This window comes from Solea solea, chromosome 1 (assembly GCF_958295425.1).
Source record: "Solea solea chromosome 1, fSolSol10.1, whole genome shotgun sequence".
In the NCBI taxonomy this organism is placed as follows: domain Eukaryota; kingdom Metazoa; phylum Chordata; class Actinopteri; order Pleuronectiformes; family Soleidae; genus Solea; species Solea solea.
The window spans coordinates 1,310,327-1,326,026 of record NC_081134.1 but is presented as its reverse complement, the minus strand read 5'-3'; the positions used below and the strand labels follow the sequence as shown (position 1 = coordinate 1,326,026).

Below are 15,700 nucleotides of genomic sequence, written 5' to 3'. Positions count from 1 at the left end.
GACTCTCCACTGTCTTCACATTCAGGAGCTAAACGCAGAGTACCAGGCAGGTAAACATCTCTGTGTTGTAACTGATGAAGCTGCTGTTTTATATTTCTTTAGACTGTATGTTTCTTTTTTATTGAAGCACAACATGTATGAAAAGTGTGCTGCATAACTTTTAAATATAAACAGATTAAGTCTATCAGCTCCTCAAATACTCTCAGGTCTGATAGTATTGCTTGACAGAGCCTGTTTTCAGAGGGAGGCAGCATATAAACAATATAAGTAACACTAACCACTAACATATTAAAACCCTTTCAGGATATAATGATCAGATAATAGGTTTCATGTGTTATGGGTTTAACTTTGGACAGAAACTGTTTTTTGTTTTTTTTCCATGGGTGTATTTATGCCAAGCTAGGTAAACATTTGTGAGAGAGTGTTCTATATATCATATTATATTAAATATATTATAAGTATAAGTATTTTAAATATTGTCTTTAAACATTATCTTGGGGTAATTTTTTAATTTCTAATAAATAAATAGCAGAGTCATAAACCTTACAATACTAATATTGTGACATTTAAAGTTCCAGTGTGTAACATTCAGGTGGCTTTATGAAAAGAAACTGAATATATGTATATAAGTGTACACTTGATTTAAATATTGATTCAAATATCATTTGGCCTCATTATTAGGCTTTTATGTGTACTTTAGGCAAGTTCCTTGCTTTACAGCGTCCTCCATCTTGCACTGCCATGTTTCTACAGCAGCTAGAATTTTCCTATTTTCAAATGAAATGAGAAGAACAACATCCTTCCATTGTCTGAAGGTCACATTTGTTTCCTAATGCATTACCATTTGCTGCATTCTGCAGTCGTACCATTAGATGCCATTAATTATTACACACTGGACCATTATTAACAAGATCCTAACATGTGATCTTTTCATTTATTGTGTTGTCTTGGTTTTCACTGTGAGTGTTTTTCTTCTCAGATGTAGCAAATCATGTCCCATCACCACTCCCAGATATCCCATCCCTCATCCCTCTGAGACCAGTTCACACTCTGCCCATGTGTAAACCTGAAAGTGAGGAAAAAAAGAAAGGTACATATCTGTAGGGAAACAGCGTTCTGCCTTTCTCACCGTCCAGACTGTCGAGGTTGGAGTTATGTAGTTTAACTAAGTCTATGGACTGGGATCATTTGGACTTTCACACCTTAAACTGAGTTAACACCACATGGTCTTGTAGGATTACTGCGTATCCTACATTACAAAGTACTTTCATGTAATCTGGAGTCTTCACTCTACAACATCATATTATATTAAATATATTATAAGTATTTTAAATATTGTCTTTAAACATTATCTTGGGATAATTAAAGTCACAGTAATTTGTAATAAATAAATAGCAGAGTCATAAACCTTAGAAGACAAATGAAAACACATGTGGTTGCTAAATCCGTGTATCAATATTTGTACCTTAACTACTGCACTTGATGAATCATGGACAGGAAGCCAAAAGTACAGTAGTTAATGTGAGCTAAATTCAAAATGGCTGACTTCCTGTTGAGTTGGGGCGTGGCCATAGTGACCATCGTAATTTTGCTGAATTTTGACCATTCAGCACAAAACAGGAAGTGCCTTGCCTACATTGACATTGCCTTGAAACTTCATACTTGACTCAAGAGACCGACCCTGAACATGTATAAGGACACAAACTTGACCCAACAGGAAGGTGGCCATTTTGAATTTAGACAAGACAGGAAGTGCCCTGTAAGTTGTCTGTACTTTGACCGATCGGCTCGAAACTCCATATGTGAGACCAGGAGCCCAGACTTAGCATCTCTGCATGCCATGACCTGCACACAGGAAGTAGGTCTTTTGAAGGTTTAGCCTCGAAACATCATACGTGACACAAGAGACCAACCCTGAACATGTATACGCTATTATTTTGTGGCTTTGCAACCTTTTTTTAGGGGGTTAACGAATAAAAGTGAGCTCAGAGAACTGCTGCACTCCCTTACTTGCGTGGGGGGGACGTGAGGGCCCTTCCATGACTGTAAGTACCACAAGCAGTCCTAGTTTAAAAAGTGTCATTTTACATTTTACCAGGATGCAAATTATGAAGCACTTAGATTTCACCGTGAGTGGAGCAGAATGTTTCCTCTCTTAGCTCAGGTTCTACATCAATGAAGGCAAAGTTTCAATCGGAGAAAATGAATTAAATAAATATTTGCATCTTAGCTGAAAAACAAGTATATGCAAATATATAGCTAGTATTGATTAAGTATGTTGTTGTGTTTGGAAAAGTCGTTGACCTATTCAGATCCACAGCTTGACTATATACGCGGTTAATAATTGTGTGGTAAATTTGCAAAGTAACTGGTCTCAACTGGTTGAAACCAGGCTAATGCAGTTGAATTTCTCCACTGGTTAACCTGGACACTTAAAATACTATTGTTTTGCAAGAGATGCGTGAACTGAGAGTTTACTTGATATTCTGAAGCTGAGAGAAAGAGAAAGTTATAAAGTCATTATTAATGAAAAGTGACCTAGTTGGTATAAAATGCATATTATAAAAGGGTCCCACAGTGTCATCCTTTGGAGTTATTGCCTGTGTCAAACATCAAGAAAGGCGTTCAGACCATGTCACTGAACCATATTAATTTTTCTTCTTTCAGCCACATTTGCAATTGAGATCAATGTGGAGCATGATAAGAGAACTGGACAAAGTCAAGTGGTCTCTACAGCAACCATCACTCCAGAAACCATCCTGGGCAGGGGCTTAAAAGTGTTTGATGATGGGCGCAAGTCTGTATATGCACTGCATTCAGATGGAGGTGAAATGCAAAGTGGAGCAGTCGGAGAGATGACACCAACACAAGTAGAAGAGCTGCTACGCCAGGCGACCGAGAACCCAGCCGTCGAGCTGCAGTACCATCAGCCTGTCTACTCTGTACCCTACACAGGAAGTAGCAGGCCTTCAACACCGAGGACGCCAAATAAAACACAGAGGAAAACCCAGACACCCAGCCACAGCCAGAGTACTGTGTCATCCACAAGTGGAGTTCAAGTCCTCGCAGAGGAAAATCAGCGCAGGACAGACCTGAATGGACAAGGAAAAGACTTTCCACCAAGAGTCCAAAAGTCTGGAGAAGAATCCCAACGGAGTGACGAGCATCCAGATATGAGCAGTGCAAACTCACCCTCTCTGGTGTCAGTTACAGCCTGGTCTGAAGACAGGCCACGACCAGAACTACCGGTCTACAGAGCTGTAGAGGACCACAGTCCTTCACTGGCTGGTCTCACGTGTGACAGCGACTCCGATACTGTGATAGAGAGCTCAGGTGATTTGAACAGATACTCACCTTTCTACGAAGAGAGCATCACTTCTCTGAACCATGTCAACACCCCGCCGGACGAGATGGAGTCCGCTCCCGTCACCATGATCTTCATGGGCTATGAAAACGTTGAGGATGACGAGGAAGAAGACGTTCAGGCTGAGCTGATCGTAATCGCTGACAGTGATGATGAGGATGAGGAAAATGAAAGGGAGGCGTGTCTCTCATACCATCCAGAGGGACACATGAGTAAAGTATTCCAACCCAGAATGGGTGTGGCCAAAGTCACAGGCTGCAGAGGCATTATTGAGGATGCGTACACATACTGGGATGATGTGGAGCTCCACAAGCCAACGTTCACCCACAAGCCTGGAAAGAAAGATGAATGTGCAAACACAGGCAGCATCAACATGGAGAAGATGAAGCTCAGCTCAACAGGAAGATAAGACACAATCCTCAGCATCTTGTCTTTAGTTCTCTCTTTCTTAGTCTAGAGTAAAGTTTTACCTCACACCAAATGTATTTGTATGTTAAAAACTATACATGGTATTTGTTGTTTTTTAAATATTTGTACTTTGTCCTGACTGAAAAAAGAAAATCTGCCTTAGTGACAAACGTTGTATAAAATCAGCACATGTGCCTTTATTGCCCTCTCCTGGATAATAATTACCATTACATGTTTATCTTAATTTGCTTGCACCTTATAATAACTAACTATAATAACTAATACCACTTTACATGTTACATTTTATTTGAAGGAACCCAGATAAGCTACAATTCTTTATAAATATTTACAAGTTGCATAAAATTGAGGTTGTGTTTAGTAAACTTTTATTACTGCCTCACTAACAAGATAGTTTATTACTAAACAAGAAATAATTGAACAATATTAGGATTTTTTTTATCCTCCACATGATGGTAGAGTGGCTGCTGGTGCCAATCCCAGCTGACATAGGATTTTATTATTTCTGATTTAGTCATTATTTAATTATTTATTAGCCATTCAATTTAAAATTGTACTAAGCAGAAGCGCCATCGATGCCTTACTGTGCTGAATTATACATGAGTTGTACTTGGATAAAGGGAAATGTTAATGTTTCAGTCAAGTTTCTGTTTACATGATAATCTTTGTCTAAACTAACTGACGTGTGTGTGCTATTAAAACCATTTTGTCCAAATGATGACAGTGTTGTGTTTCAGTGCCTTAGTGTTGATTTTAACTTACTTTATTATTACTATTTACACGTGCATCAGAAGATGTTCTTTTGTGCTAAATGGAGGTCTAATTAAAATAAAACGAGTTGTCTGTCATCATCCAATACAAACCACACAAGTGGAGTGTTTCTGTTATATATGATGCTTTGATTAACGGCATGTGATGGAGTCGTCTGTACGAGAGCGTAAACAAGGACACACGTTTGAATGAGGTGGAGCAGGACTGAAAGCTGCGGGAACACTGAAGTACTGTTCTGCGAGTCCTTGGTTACTCTCACTGTCTGTGTCTCTGTGGCATTATGAAAAATATGGAGGAGGATGAAAAAAACAAGGTGGCACTTAAGATGCTCCAGGGATACGGTTATGTAACAGCAATTTCATATATATAACCAAATCCTGACAAGTCAGTCACAGTTATTATTGTGACTGACGCTCAATATTCTCTGGTGAACTTTCTCTATTTGCTGCAAGAGAAATCCTGGTGTGTGAACACCGTGAACACCGTGTGTGTGTTGTGTCAAATCATGTTGTTGGTCCACTGCTGCCTCCATCTGTAAGTGTGTTATTTTGTATGTGTTATAACACATTTCAAACACCTGAGTGACAGAGTAAGTCCACTGCTGCCATACAAGCCAGCATCAGCAGATTAAGAACACTGATGTTGGACTTTGGTGTGGGGGAGTGAGCACTTATAAACTTCAGTTGTTAGCGGATTGAAGTGCAGTCTCATGAAAAGATAAAGGGTTGGATATTTAATATTTGCATATCATAGACTTAAGCAGGTGTACTAGTTTTTATTTGGTGAGCATTTTGTGAAGTGGTTAAAATCAGTTTTTCCATGTTCTCACTGAGAACAGGCCTCTGTGACTCGAGCTGGATCACAGTCATGTGACTGTTTGTCAGTAACTCATAACTCCACTTCAACTTAAACACAATTATCACTTTAGTTGTTTAGTCATAGAAGAGACCTGGTCATACACTGTGTGTCCTGCGGTTCAGAGGGAGGGTCGAGGCGTTTAGAGACCTGGCAGATTACAGCTGTAGAGATGTGTGTGACACTGGCTGTGTCATCTCAGAGATGAACATGGAAGGTCAAGTAGAGAGTTGAAGCCTGTGGTTAACTTCCTGAGATCATGTTACTGATTGTCAAAGATGACATTCTGTCCCTGAAGACAAGAAACAGGAGAAACAGACAGAAAAGGTCCAGTCTGTCTAAGTTCCCTGCTGCTCCCATCTCATCCAGTGGCATCAATGTTTCTCTATACAGAACATTTGACTGTGTGTTACTGTGTAACATAAACATGTGACAAATAAAGAATCCTTGACACGATCACAGTGTTTTCACCGTGATCGTGGACATTCAGTGTGACAGAGAGGACATTTCACAGTCAGACACGCTGCACTTCTTTGCTCTAACCAGATACAAATAAACATAGTGTTCTGGGTTCCTAATAAAGCCAAATATGAATTGAAAATATATTGAATTGCCACCAGGAGGCGACTCTCTGGTTGGATAATAAACTCCTACTTCTCACTCGATTTATAACGTCAATAAACAATCAACATGAATTATGTTCATATATAAAGGAAAGTCAATGATAAAACACAGCACTTCTCAGTGTGATTGACAGCTAGTAAAGACAAACTTCCTGTTGTAAAATGTCAACATATCATCGGCCAAATTGTGAATCTCAAGGCTTCATAATGGAAGATGAGATTATTCTGGGTTACACCAGGACCAGGTGCCATTTGGCTCTAATACCTTTAACTTGATACAGTGTACAGCAGTTAGAATTACAAGTTAGTTACTAATGTTACTAATATTTTTTACTGACCCAAAACACAATCCTGTGAGTCAAAATCTTAGGATATGATCTAAGTCGTGAGGATTTGAATATGTGACACGACTAATATGATATTAGCATTTAGTTACTTCCACCTGTTTGCTAACAAACCGACACCAATTAACTTAAAGGTCCAGTGTGAGGGTTTCTTGGCAAACATTGAATATATTATACATATGTATAATACCCATAATGTTTGCATAACTTTTTAAAATATGCCTTAGAATTAGACTTTTATCAAGGATCTTGCTTTATGTAAGCTATCATCTTTGTGCTGTTTCAATAATAAAATGTAAAATGTTTTTGTATTTTAATGGAGAAGAATAAGATTCTTTCTGGGATGAAAAGGCTTCATAGTTACATCATAGGTGTGAGCAGGAGTCCTCCCTTTGCTGCAATAGATGTCACTGTTTCGTACACACTGGACCTTCAAATTATTATGTTTCCTCTTTCTCCAAATGACTGTTAAAATAAACAATCAAATGATCGATAAAGATATGATAAATATCATTTTAATATGATAAAGATCTAAATATAAGATCTCTGTCCACCACAAAAACCTCAAATGTCTTGTTACATGAGAAAGAAACAAAAAACAAAATCAGACTTTTAACGTTCTCTCTAGAGGAAAAAAAAAAAAAAGCAAGTGGTACAAATGAATCCCACTGTGGGATAGAATGTGTGTGTGTGAGCGCATGAGCTCGCCTCTGCCTGAGTTTGTGTGCTCATTAGAGAAAGCCCAAGTATTGGCTGTTCTACTGCTCCCCCCCTTCCAACAGCCGTCCAATCAGAGGCGGCAGCAGCCGGGCAGAGCTGCCGCTGTGAGGCTGCACTCAGAAACAGAACACAACTCACTGCGTTCATCTGACACACTGTCTCAGGTAGGTCCAGACGTGCATGCAGCCATTCACAAGTTTCAGAGTAAAGATCCACTCAGCTTTATGTCATCATCATCATCATCACCACCACCATCATCATCATCATCATCATTGCATCTGCTCTGTGTGGTGATGCTGAGAAATGGATGCAAGCCTCACAGCAATGTCGACTTCTACATTTATATGCAGTGTACTGATCAACTGCAGTGATCTGTGTGTGTGTGTGTGTGTGTGACGCTCGTAGCTGCGATTGTGTCCTGATTGTTGGTGTTTTGTGTCGTTTGAGCTCAAACAGGCAGCTTATACCTTAGTGTGTCCATCACTCCTTTTTCTTCAAATGTGCGTAAAAGATCATTTTTGATATTTTTTGTCAGCTCTCTTCTCTTCACTGTAATCAAACCTTACTTACTGTGAGCAGTACTCTACTATACTTGTAATATTATGACTGTGTATTTTCCCCTCATTGTGTAACGTGTGTACTTTTCATACTTTATGAATAACAATGAAGCTCCGTGGGACAATTTAAATGAACAACTGCGGTATTTTCTAAAACGTGATCAGTGTTTAAAAGTCAGTCTAGTGATGCTTATATATATATATATATATATATATATATATATATATATATATAATATAATATATTATATATTTATATATATATTATATTATATTATATATAATATCATCAGAACATTTTAACTGTGTATTACCCTGCAGGTGTTTCACACTGACTGCTGCAATGACTGCACATGAATTAGTGTGAGACAGTGAGACAATACTTGTGACACACACACACACACACACACACACACACAATGTACTAGGGTTCTTTTCATAATCGATGAATCTGTCCATAGGTTTTTTATTTAATCAATTAATCATTTGGTTCATAATGTTGAATAATTATGTCAAAAAAGTTTGATCAGTGTTTTCAAAAAACCTTGAAATGTCTTGTTGTCCACAAATTATTTATTTTTATTTAAGAAGGTGAATAATAAAATATAATATATAATAATATTAAAAAAGAATTCAAACCAAATCCTCAATAAAATCCTTTAATAATCAATAATTGCTAATACAGTGAACTTCCTCCTCAGGTTACATGTGTTGCCTGAATGACCGTTGTGTCTATTTTAACTGACTCTCTTCATATGACACTTTTTAGATGCAGCGTCAGGAACTGAAAACTATTATTCACCAGTACAAACATGTTTGGTCATTACCACTCAAAGTTCATGTAACATGATGTTAAATGAACTCAATATTACACTGAGTTTGAACACGTGATCACGTTGGCACTTCTCCAGCCTCACGACCGCAAAGTGATATTTTATGAATAGCTCCTGTAAATGTCTTACTTGAGTCTGGTTAAAGGAGTGGCAACGCTGCTTTAATCATGGCGGTGGTAGAAATCTGCAAACTCTGACAAGCACTGAAGTAGTTTGAGGTTGGAGGTGTGGCACACTCTGTTTCTCAATCAGCCATCTGAAGACTTCTGGACTGAGGATGATGAAGGATGATGAAGGACCAAGAATTATGACAAAGCAGTAAGATTGTGAACTAGTCTAGAGAAGAACTAGTCTAGTTGAAGAACTTTTCTAGATAAGAACTAGTCTAGTTGAAGAACTATTCTAGATAAGAACTAGTCTAGTTGAAGAACTATTCTAGAGAAGAGCTAGTCTAGAGAAGAACTAGTCTAGAACTGACTCTCTCTACCACTGAGCTACCGTCACAATTTAAAACAGTGGTATGTTTGACCTTTTTTTCTTCTTCTTCTGTCGTTTCTGACTGGAAAACACTTTAGTTTTGGCCTGACACACATTGCATGTGTGTCAGTCATTAGGGAACGGCCTCAGGGAGCCCCATCTCCACTCTCAGGCTCATCTTAATGACACTTCTGCCAATAGTGTGTGTGTGTGTGTGTGTGTGTGTGTGTGTGTGCGTGTGTGTGTGTGTGTGTCTGTGTGTGTGTGTGTGTGTGTGTTCTCATTCAGCACCATTCCACAAAGGCATCATATCGTTATACGGACAGCAGAAAATACTCATATTCTATATTACTCTGTTTACTGGATATGATTTCTATGTGGATGATCTACTACATGATGACGGTAGGTGTGGCTTAGCCTATGTTTAGTTTTTGCTGGATTGAGAAGTCATGGAAATTCACCGACTTGTCATTTGATTTAAACAATGTCAGAGAAAGTAAATATGTGTTAATTATTGTTTTAATTGTTGTGGGTGATGATGTCTGTCTGTCTGTTAACTGCACTTTCTCTAGAGTTTGGATATTCTATCTTGAGTTGGACCCAGATGCAGCACACAGTACAGCAGAGGTGTCTTTAGTGTCCTTTTAATAGCACTTATGAATAAACAGACAGAGAAGGCAGCAACACTCACACAGTGCCACAGGAACCAGTCGGGCTGGGGCAATTCTCATGATTGGGGCGAGAAGGCTGACGTAAAATGTGGAGCTGGTGAATATATGCTGAGCTGAGTGCAGAGGATGAGGAGCAGGTGTGTTCACAGGTGATGTCTGATGAGGTGGGAGTGGCTGGAAGGCGGAGAGAAGGGAAAAGTACTGAGAGGGAAGAGCGTGACATAACTGAGACAACTGTTGGACTTAAAGGAGCTTAAATGTAAGATGTTTGAAGGCTGGTGTTTTTTTTAATCCTGTGATAATGAGTTGTGATAGTTTCTGATATTGTGTATCTGCAAACCAACATGTTTGTAGTGATGCTAACATTTAAAAACTACATAATTCCATTTAAAGATGTATTCAAATCCATTAAGATTAGAATAGGACACCTTGTGAAACTCACTGATGTTTTTTAATTGACTACTTTTTTTAGACAATAATAATAATAATAATAGTAATTACTAATACTCAATAATACTAATAAATAATAATAATAATCTGCAATGGTGCAGAACTATAACATACAGTATACCATTGTCTTTCTATTGTTCATTGATGCTGGAAGAACTAAAAACAAGTTAAAAACTCTCCAGATTAATGTGAATTATTCAGGAAACTGAGGCTGGTGATTAGAGCTAATCTTTAATGCTAGTACAGTGCAATCAGAATATGAATAAATCCAGTCTTCATCTCTGGCTCTATGGTCTGAAGAGTTAATGCACTGAGAACATTAACGTTCTCTCAAAGTTGCTGTGAAAAGACCATGAATGAGACGTGAAAAGACCATGAACAGCTTGGTCAGGATAAATGAAGCTGATTCACCATCAGACGAATGTAACATCCTTTCTAATGGTTGAATATAAAAGTCTCTCTATGGTTAAACACAGATGAGCACAGATGTTGACTAGAACACTCTGCGGTGGTTTGGAAGACATGGACGTCAGGGTGTTGATTCTTAAGGGAATGTGGGCGTAACATTATATTCATAATTTATATTCATATTATACGGAGAGACTTTAACATTAAAGTGGGATTTTTAGAGAGAGGACGTTTCTATTGGTGGTCAGACAACTGTCATAACTTCAGATTATGTGACACTTCCTGCTCTGCCATTGGGACTCGAGCTGTATTGTAAATATTAATATTTGATAATATTCATAATTCCGAGGTTAATACATCTTGAAGGGCTGTAAGTGAACTTTGATTCTTGCTTGTTTCATTGAAGAGAAGCCACCACCCCACAGTTGAAGTTGCCTCTGACTTATGTTCTATATTTATGCTCAAAACAGATTCAGGTCAAAAACTAAAAGTACAGAGTGGTGTTAACAACACTATGTTATTTTTAGAGCTCAGACTGCACTGATGTCATGTTTGTGGAATTAAAGGCACTGTTCAAGACGCTGGACATGAATTTGTATGCATGACAAAGCTATAAACAATAGATAATAATAAAAAGTATATAATATATTTATCAGTTCTACTCTGATGCAGTCCGTGAAAAAGTCAGTTCAATAGTTTTAATGAAAAAAGCCTCCAGAGAAGCTGGGGGGGGGGGGGACGCAGCGGTGCCGTTAATCAAGTCTCACAAGATGGAAGTGGAGACAAAAATAATATACATTTCTTATGTGGTCATCAAGACTAGAAGAGTGCTACATTAATACAAACCATTTACTGCACATAATATAATAATACATAATATGTACACTTAAATCTCTGCACATTTCTCTAATGTCATTTACTGCAGACAGTGTTCAGACAGAAAAAGAATGTGATAATTCATGACGTGAAAGTGTTTTGTTGAGATAAGATTGTGTGACTAAGATTGAGTGATAAGCTATTGTCACCTGGACACAGCACATGGAACAGTCTGCTGATGAGGTGGTGAAGGGGAGTGGGAGGAGGCGACAGTTGAGCACTGCACTCAGTGTCAGGCCTGTTGATGGTTACCATGGAGCTCCGTCTGTCGCTTTTACGTGTCCTTGAAGGCGCTGTGTGTGTGTGTGTGTGTGTGTGTGTGTGTGTGTGTGTGTGAAGAGGGTAATGTTTGTGATTGGTTGTGGATGAAAACAAAGTTTTCAAAGCCACGCACCCACCCTGCAGTAGACCAGGTGGAGGCGTGCAAGGCGGGATTTTATAGTACGATCTGATCGACAGCGGTTTTATTGTTCTAACGTGTTAACGTAACATAACACGTGTTTGTGATTTAATCCCCTTAGTTTTGGGGCGAGAGCTCCAAACAGGACTTTTAATGTTCAAAATCCAAACCTTTTAAGGTTAATTATGTGTCGTTTGCTGTCAACCTTTGTTTTTATCATCATTTGACGTTTGTTTTCCACGTCTTGGGAAACAAAGTAGCGCTGTGGTGTCATAACTGTTGGAGTTGGAGTTTGAACACTGTGGTAAAAGAGAATAAACGATGGGTGTCACATAGCGTGTGACTGAGAGTTCCCACTGCTGATACTGTGAACCGGCCAGAGCAGAACCCTCTGTGCTGTTTCATCCTCCGGGCGTTAATGTGTGTGTGTGCTATAATTCACACACTTAGACGATGAAACTAATTGTTGGCCGATACGAGCATTGTCAGCTCAAACTCTGGTAACACTGGACTGTACTGGACTGTACTCTAAGTGTTCTCAGTGAGAGATGAGGAGAAACAGCGATCGTTGAAGTGAAAGAGGTCAAATATGTTCTGATGAGCTGCTGGTGTGACAGCAACACATGATGGAGGGGTGGATTTAATCTTTATATCTTTATATATTCTTTTTATGTTTTTTTCACTTTTTATTCGAGATAAACATACAAACAGAAACTGGTGAGTGATATTGAAGACAAGTCTACAAAGGATGTAGTCACCCTTCACTTTCCTCTGTACAAAGTTAGATAGACCATCAACATCACTGGCAAACATGTGCATCATTGTCTTCTTAGGAATTCCACTGCTCGAGTAAATGTTACCGGTGATAAAAGATATTGCAGTTATTGCCACCTGTGTAGTGAGCAGATTACCAATGATCACCATGGAAACGACTGGAAATAAAGATAAAGAAAGTGATTTTTATGGGCAGTTTGCTCTCGTGTTACAAATGAATAATTGCTGTTAAATGAGTATCCATGGCTTTGTTCTGTGCGTTTGTGCACCATCTATAATCTGAGTCAAGTTGTCTGACCTATGAAATGAGGATACTTGTCTGCGATGTCGATGTCAGTTGATTACATTTAAAATTAAAATGGGATTTTGTGCCTCTTGACTTTCTTGAATGTGTTTAACGTGTTTTGAATAATCATCCATTTATTGAAGAGATGCAGAAATACTGGATAAACCCCATGATCTGATCATGATGAGGTAAATGGTGGGAGCAGTGGCTAACACGTTTGCCTCACAGCATGAGGGTCACTAATTCAAATCCCAGTTGTGTCAAGGGCCTTTGTGTTTGGAGTTGACATGTTCTCCTTGTGTGCACGTGGCTTTTCTTCAGGTTCATTCTCTACTCTTCAACTGTAAAGTGACAGATGTGGCAGTGAATGATTGTCATGTGTACATTATGTTGGCCCTGCAACAGACTGCCCCGCCTTTTGCCCTATGTCGTCTGGGATTGGCTCCAGCTCCCCTGCAACCCTCATGTCGAGGATAAAGAGGTAGACATTGAATGAATGAATGAATGAATGAATGAATGAATGACCTGTGTGGTCTCTAACAGAGAAGCTTGTGAGTAAAGAGACATTCTAGATGATAAAAGCAATAAATGAAACTGTTGAGACTAAGCTTTGGTCTCAGGATGAGTATTACCTATCCCTAAAAGATTATTTTTATTAGTAGTATAGTAGTAGTAGTACTAGTAGCAGTATTGATCAACTTATATTAGTTTATGTGAAATGCTGTATGGTTATCATTTCCAAAAACACTATACCTCTACCTCCACAGTACTGGACATTATCCACCATGTTCAACAACAGTAGAATCTCGTGTAAATGAAGCATATTCACCATTTAAATGTGAGACGTTACAGGTATTTAATGACATTATAATGAATTGTTTTGTGCATGTGCTTCAGAGCCAACAGTTAAATTATGATGCAAATGAAATGTTTGAAAAGGCACAAAACCGACAGTCCGGCTATAAATGAATGTCGTCAGCTCTACTGTTCCATCTGTGACATGCTGTGTTTATGCAGCATGTGCTGTGGACACTTGGACACTCCTTCTGTCACTGCAGCGCTAAGATAATTAGATATTTGCATTATGTTTATCATTCTATATACATATATATATATATATATATATATATATATATACTGTATATATGTGTATATATATATATATATATTGGTGATATTAGTCTCTGGAGAACAAAATAAGGAAAATTCCGTGTAGAATAATGTCACTGGATGCACAGACGTTCACATCCCTAAAGTGGATATTCATGAGGAAGGAAAGCATGTTCCTCTCTTCTCTTCCTCCTCCCAACAAACCAAGATTGTGGAAGTATATATCACGTAACTTTTCTATTGACTCTGAATCTTTTTAAACTGTAGATCGTGAAAAGCTTCGCACTGAAAGACGTTGTCTTTGACTTTGAACTGTCTCTTTGAATTCTCTTCCAAAGACTCAAGCCTGTAGATGTTCATTTTAAACCCGATCTTACCATTTAACCTGCCGGCTGTGAAACCTTCCAGACCATAATATTACTTCCATAAACGTTTAAGCTGAGTGTGTTACAGGCGTCACTTTCTCTCTCTTTCTCTCACATAAACCTTTTTATATTTTCCTTTTTTCCTTTTATCAGTTTTCTCATCAGGTTACTTCACAAATTTTAGACTAGAAAATGTCTACATTTCTATGGAAATTGAGTTTGTATCATAAATCCTTAGAAAGTACACTTTGTTTGAGTTTTTAATAACAGTATTTATTTGTCTTATGTACTTATCATTGTCGTTATTCTTTCATGTGTTTTTTAGAGTTTTAATTGGAATAGAAATTATACAAAATCGAGGTCCACATCTTTTCTTAGAATTATTAATTAGTGCTGTTATAAATACTGTGTTCAGTAAGTGGTCACTCATTGAGGCTGTAATATTGTAACGTCTTGACGATGTATGTTGTGAATGACGGCTTAATAATAAAATATTGAACTGAGTTGATCATGTTACATTCTGGAGGTTTTAATACAGAGAAACTTTGTTTCATCACGTCTTACCCTCGGCTGTGACCAACACAACATATAATGGCTTGTTACCTGTAAATGAGCTGTGACATATCATCATTCATTCGTTCATTCATTCATTCATTGATCTGCCACTTTAGCCTCCATATACAGTAAGAGTATTTGGGCTGCTGGTGCCAATCCCAAGATGCAAACCAACAAGCGTCTTGCTGTGAGGCAACAGTGCGAGCCACATGTGCCGCCGTGTGACCCCTGCGACGTGTCACTGATGCCTTAATAAATGTATATCACTCCTTAAAATGCACACAAATCCCAGAATCCCAGAAAGTCGTCGTGCTCATGTTTAAAAACTGAGCTTTTACACTGAAATCTTGCTGACGTGTGCATTTTTGTGAGAGAAAAGTGAGTGTTTCTTCAGATTGAGTTAAACAATGATTGTCATCAGTGATGGCTGACTTGTAACGGTCATGTGAGTGTGTTTGTGGGAACACAGGGACTCTGAGGCTCCGCTAATCATCTTACAGGGACACCAGTGTGTGTGTGTGTGTGTGTGTGTGTGTGTGTGGGAGGCAGACCTGCAGCCTTACATAACAGCGCGTACACTATAATGCCATCGAATTCTGCTGTTTCTCATGCACCTCCTCCCTTTCTGCTCATAACCCACTTAGGGACACATTCAGTCAGTCAGCACAAACAACAGAGACACCCCCCTCCCCCCTCACCACACACACACACACACACACACACACAGAGATCTGACACCCCCATCCCTTGCAAAGATCCATGTGAAAGTGTTCCTCCGCCTGGCACAGCACATTTAAGTGCCGTCGCCGGACAACTTCAGTGTGTTTACTGTACT

The 15,700-nt window shown here is 38.7% G+C and overlaps 1 protein-coding gene across 1 annotated transcript in view; it reads left to right on the top strand.

Annotated features, from left to right (window-relative positions):
- Window positions 1-15,700, top strand: part of palmdb (palmdelphin b) — a 39,069-nt gene that overhangs the window by 18,089 nt on the left and 5,280 nt on the right. The gene's annotated exons all lie outside the window — the stretch shown is intronic.